We start from the raw sequence: 5,702 nt of genomic DNA on the forward strand, positions 1-5,702 counted from the left end.
ACCGAGACTCTTCCAGAGTGCGAGGCGGGAATCGAACCCGCAAGCCGAAGGAGTGGGTCCAAAGCCTACGCTTTAGCCCCCACGACCATCGTCCCACTATATATATATATTAAAATCCCAATCTCTTCATTTTATTGCAAAGCAGATAGAGATATAAATAGAACCGCCGAAGTGTTCCGACCGGCAATCGTGCACCTTCGAGTCTTCAAATTCAGAAGAGGAGAAATGGGTTGCGCGCGCAACCCAGGCGTTTATATCGCCTCCTACCATATTCACACGGACATAGACGTGTCATAGTGTTGGAGCACGTCTCGTTTCAGATCTGGGATCACTGGGATAGGCCTGTGCACGGAATACACGGTGAACCATTGAAAAAAAACGTATAGTTATACCAAAGATGTTAGGTCCTAGATACGGCATGAGATTAGTTGCACCACCTACCGGTAGTTAGCGCGGTAGGCAAGTTTGTAGTCTTGCACAGATATGAGGTGGGAGATAGGCGATCCCATGTATTTAATTTCGAACAATTTTCGCTAGCGCCACCTGTTACCTGAGGCTTTGACGAACTAAAATAAAGCGCTCCCAATTACTCAGGCCAGTTTACGAACTGAAATAGACCATGGACATAGGAAATACGGGACCAGGCATGCCATCTTCACTTGGGCGAGCGGGATTGAATCCACGGGAGGGGGAGAATTCCATGAGTGGGGAGAGCCGCCATCTTACGTTGTGCCATTTGATTATGCGCACGAGCATTTTTGCCGACAAACTGTGCATGAAAATATAAATATGTGGGCGCTGTCATGTTTGTTGCGGGACATCAAAAGGTGGCGGACCTCCCCCCCCCCTCATTTCATCACCCCCGCAATGGCATGCCTAGTCCCTTGTTTCCTATGTCCATGAAATAGACAATAGACGGTTCTACTTGAGCGGTCAAAAAGGGCGGCTTTTTTCCAGTTTGACAATGTCGGTAGAGAAGATCAGAGTGGATAATTTCGCGTATATTGTCTATATTCCATGAGCATAGGAAACACGGGACTAGGCATGCCATCCTAACCTGGGCGAGCGGGGTTGAATCCACGGGAGGGAGGAGAATTCGTGGGGAGAGCCGCCATCTTACGATGTGCTATTTGATTATGCGCACGAGCATTTTTACAGACAAACTGTGCATGAAAATATAAACATTTAGACGCTGCCATGTTTGTCGCGGAACATCAAAAGGTGGCGGACCTCCCCCTCATTGCATCACCCCGGCAATGGTATGGCTAGTCCCTTGTTTCCAATGTCTATGCTATATTCTAGTTCGCAAACTGCCTAGGTGAATTTGGGGTGCTTTGATTGAAAAGTTTACATAAAAGAATCTGAATGATCTTATGCGAATTTTTAAAATTATGCACAATCAAAGATATTAGTTCCTCGATACGGCATGGGTCAGTGGTGGGGACGGCCGATATATATATCTAACTACATTTTCGGCTATATTGAGGTGCTGCCCTCTTCAACTTTTCACCGTTTCTATGGCAACCGCGTCCTCCTAGCACGTCAGCGGGCAAGGTGGGGCCGGGGCGCACACCGAAAGTTGTTGAATTGCAAGCCGAACGTGATTTTCTGTTTCTGGTTCTCGCGTTCGCCTTCGCCATCACTATAGCAATCTTTGCTATAGTTGAGTCGGTTGGCTGGCTCTGTACGGCCTGTACTCTAAAAATGTTATGAACACTGATTTACCTAATTATATTCAAATTAAAGAGAGCCTACAAATATTCTATTTATTATTATTTTAAATTGTCGACACAATAAATAAATGTAAAAATATTCTTTTCGTACTTTAGAATTTTAGTTAAATTTCTAAAATTATTTTTAAAAACTAAACTTAAAATTTAAATGAAATTAAGATCAATTAAAAAATTAAATAAAATTTATTTAAATTCCAAATTAAATCAAATTTAGTTGAATGTAAAATTTAAATAAAATTTAGCTAAATTCAACATTTAAATGAAATTTAGGTGAATTTAAGAATTAAATAAAGTTTAGTTAAATTAATTTCTCGTCCTATTTCTTTTCAAAGATAAATTTTCTAGATACTAAGTAAATAAGTTTTAAAACAATTCTATTCGTACTTTAAGATTTATTATAGTGCTATTTTGAAAATTATCTTGTAAAACTAAATCTAAAGATTGAATACAATTTAGATCATTTCAAAAAGTGAATACATGTTAGTTGAATTTAAGTAAATTTCAGTTAAAATTGTGGATGTTGAATGGTGTTAAATGGTGTTAAATTTAAATACAATTTAGTTCAATAGAAATGAAACTGTCGTTAAATTTTAAATTTGATTGAATTGAATACAGATATATGTGGGTTGTTTCTTAGCTGCAACAATGGAGAGCATTCAAATAAGCTGGAGAAATTTAAAAAAATTCCCTTATTTTTATAATAATAAGTTATATTCAACAAAAAAACTCAGGAAAGTAATTAGGACTCATAGTTCTAAAGTTTTTGGTTTGAAACTTTTCAGAAGTCGACAATGTCAAAATATAAATGGAAGCGTTTAAACTTCAGCATAACTATTTTGCATGGAAATACTTTACTATCCCACAATTTTATTTCAAATTAGAAGTATTTCAGCAATTAAATAATTATTCCATTCAAAATTATTTAGTTTCGAAAATTGGATTATAACTTCAAAGTCTTTGAAAGTAAATGGTTTTAAATAAGAGAAATTTGAAATGAAAACAATTAAAATTACAGTGTAATTATTTTCTTTTAGAAGCGTAAGAATAAAATAATAATTATTGAAAAAAACTAGTTTATAAATTTAAAATTCAAAATTTCAGTATTTATAAAATTTCGAATATTCTTCGAGTATAACCTGTCAATTCAAATTATTTAATTTTAAACGTTTTAAATGAAATCACTTATGATTCGGCAATACATTTTTTCAGCTTTAGGATATAAATAATCTAAAGTTTCAATAAGCAGATTATTCGATGTCAAACCTCGTGAAAAATTGGAATTAATGTAAAGCCTTTGAAATCGAAAACTTTTTATAAGGAGAGGAATTTTAAATTGAAAGGTTTTAATATATTTTCTATTTAAAACATTCAAATTGAGTAATTTTATAAACAGAAATTTTAAGAATTCTATTATTTGAAATTTTTTCATAGAGTTGATAAATTAAAAATCTGCCCGCTTGGCGGGCACATTCTCATCGCTCGCCACGCGTGCGGCTGCGAGTTTGAGCGCGCCTAGGGCACGCGACGATCGAATCTCGGGCCTCGCGCTCGATAATAGGTTACCTCGCGCTTCGCGCTCAAATATTTATTCTTTGCATTTGGAATGCTTGAAAAAAACTTCATCAAAAAGATCTCCTTTAGATGGCAGTATTTATATACGTCTTCATATTCTGAATTGTCTACTTAATTAAGTATAGTCAAATATTACGTTTCTCAAAGCTCTGTAAGCTTTGAGGTACACATTCTCATCGTGATACTCGCGCTGCCCCCTCGATTTCCGACAGACATTTGTAAACAGGTTTTGTTGGATTTTTTTCTCGTAATGTTCGTCGTTTTTCCACACATTTTTTTTTATTTTACGTTTTTTCAACGTTATTTTTCACAAATAAAACAAATCTTTTTTCCTATCCTACATAGTTTGTCCGCAAAATGGATTTTTTTATTTTCAATTATTTTTTGTGCAATCAATATTTGAATTTTAGATTTTTTAAGAAAATCCAAAAATTGGTTATAATAATCTTGTAGGGCTTTCAGAAAGAAATGTTTTTCGTTTTCTTACTTTTTTTCATATCGTGCGTTTTTCGGCTTCAAATTTTGTTTTTCGGTCTATTAAAAAAATTTTTTAAATGCTATAACTCTGAGAATTTTCTTTTAATCGAAAAAAGTCATAAGGATAAATTGTTTGTTCTTTTGAATACTATGAATATCTTTACATAGAATTATTAAATTCAGAAAAAAGTTGTCTCAAAAATTTTCAAAATGCGCACACTTTTTGAATTTTTGTCAAAAATGGCTGGTTCACGAACTCGTCCTTTCTTTTAAGACCTAAAAAAAGTGTGCCAAAGATGAATCTGATTCGTTCATTCATTTCGTTCATCATAAATGATGAGAATGTAAGAATACAAGCATTAATATTTTTAAAATTTTGAATATGCCTCAAGTATAATCTGACAAATTTAAATTATTTGATTTTGAAAGTTTTGAATTGAAAATTGAAATGCAGAATTCTAAATGTTTGTATTTGGGTATTATCAGATTTTGGAGGCCAATAATTTAAGCCTAATCAAATTAGAAGGCTTACAGTTGTCAATTTTACGATATTAAACCCTAATATTCGAAACCAAATTGAATTTCAATGTTAAAAATTTTAATTGTTTAGGATTTGATTCTTAAATTCAGAATTTGTTCAATGCTTTACATTTTTAATTTTACACTTTCAAACCTTTTTGACAAGATTTAAGAAGTAAGAAAATAATCTTGATTGGAATATATTGATTTTTGAAGAACAAGAAGCTTTAAGCATTATAACGCTAGGTGTAAATAATTTTAACATATCTTCCTTTTTAATTTAATAAACTCAATATTAAAATTGAAGTTTTAATATTGTCAGAAATAAATATTCACTTTAACTTCAAGTACCTAGATGACAGTTTTGACTTGTCATGATCATTGTAATTTTTACATTATGTCTAATTCTCTACTGTGTTATGAATAGCAGTTACAAGAAAGTTGTGTATAATACAATAGAGGGGAATTAAACTTCGGTTTTCAATCAAAATCTTTGAAAAGGAGTATACCATGTATTTTTTGGTTCAATTCGTAATTTTATTCGAAGATGAAATTCCTTCCTCATTTCTTTTTAATTATGCAAGAAAAAAACATTGTTAATATCTTTTTCAAATAAAAAAGTGGGATTTTTTGCATGATTGTTGTTATTTTTCTTTAAAAAACCTTTTTTGTTAATGAGGTAATTAATTTATAATGCATAAGCCTTTAAAATTTTATAAAAGAAATTGAAAGTTAATCCAATATTTAAATTATTAGAAAATAAATTTATTTACGAACAAATTTAAAAAATCAAGTTTTTTATTAAAGCAAAGAATTTAAAATAATTATTTTAGCAAAATCAACAATTTTTAATGGAATTAAATATGCAAACAGTTAAACAAGTAAATGCAAACAAAAGCTTAATCGACCAGCTGAAAAGTATAGTTTTCTATACATGACCGGTGGAGAACATTTTAAAGTTTCAACTTATTTTTCTCAATAAATACAAAATAAACAAATAAAGGAAATAATTAAAGGAAACTAAATAAAAAACTAAGGAAACTTATATATTTATTAAAAGTAAAATAGAATAAAAACAGCGTCAAATTCTTTTTAAAAATATAGACTATTGAAGTACATAATAGTTCTGTGAATTTATAGCATTGGTTTATATTGTTGTTCATGGTTGCGGTTTAAAATATGTAATTAGCTCATGTATTAAAACAACAAAAAGGCGAAAATTATGGCAGTTTTCATGTCAAGTTTTAGTATTAAATGATAATTAAAAAAAATTAAGTAAACTTTTTTTGTAAGATTGAGTTACCAGGTGTATACATATGAAACCGGTATATTTTCAAGAAAAAAACACATTTATTTCAAGAGAATGATAACAAATATTTTATTCAAAGTATGCGCCCTCGC

Source organism: Belonocnema kinseyi, chromosome 10, assembly GCF_010883055.1.
Source record: "Belonocnema kinseyi isolate 2016_QV_RU_SX_M_011 chromosome 10, B_treatae_v1, whole genome shotgun sequence".
NCBI lineage: Eukaryota > Metazoa > Arthropoda > Insecta > Hymenoptera > Cynipidae > Belonocnema > Belonocnema kinseyi.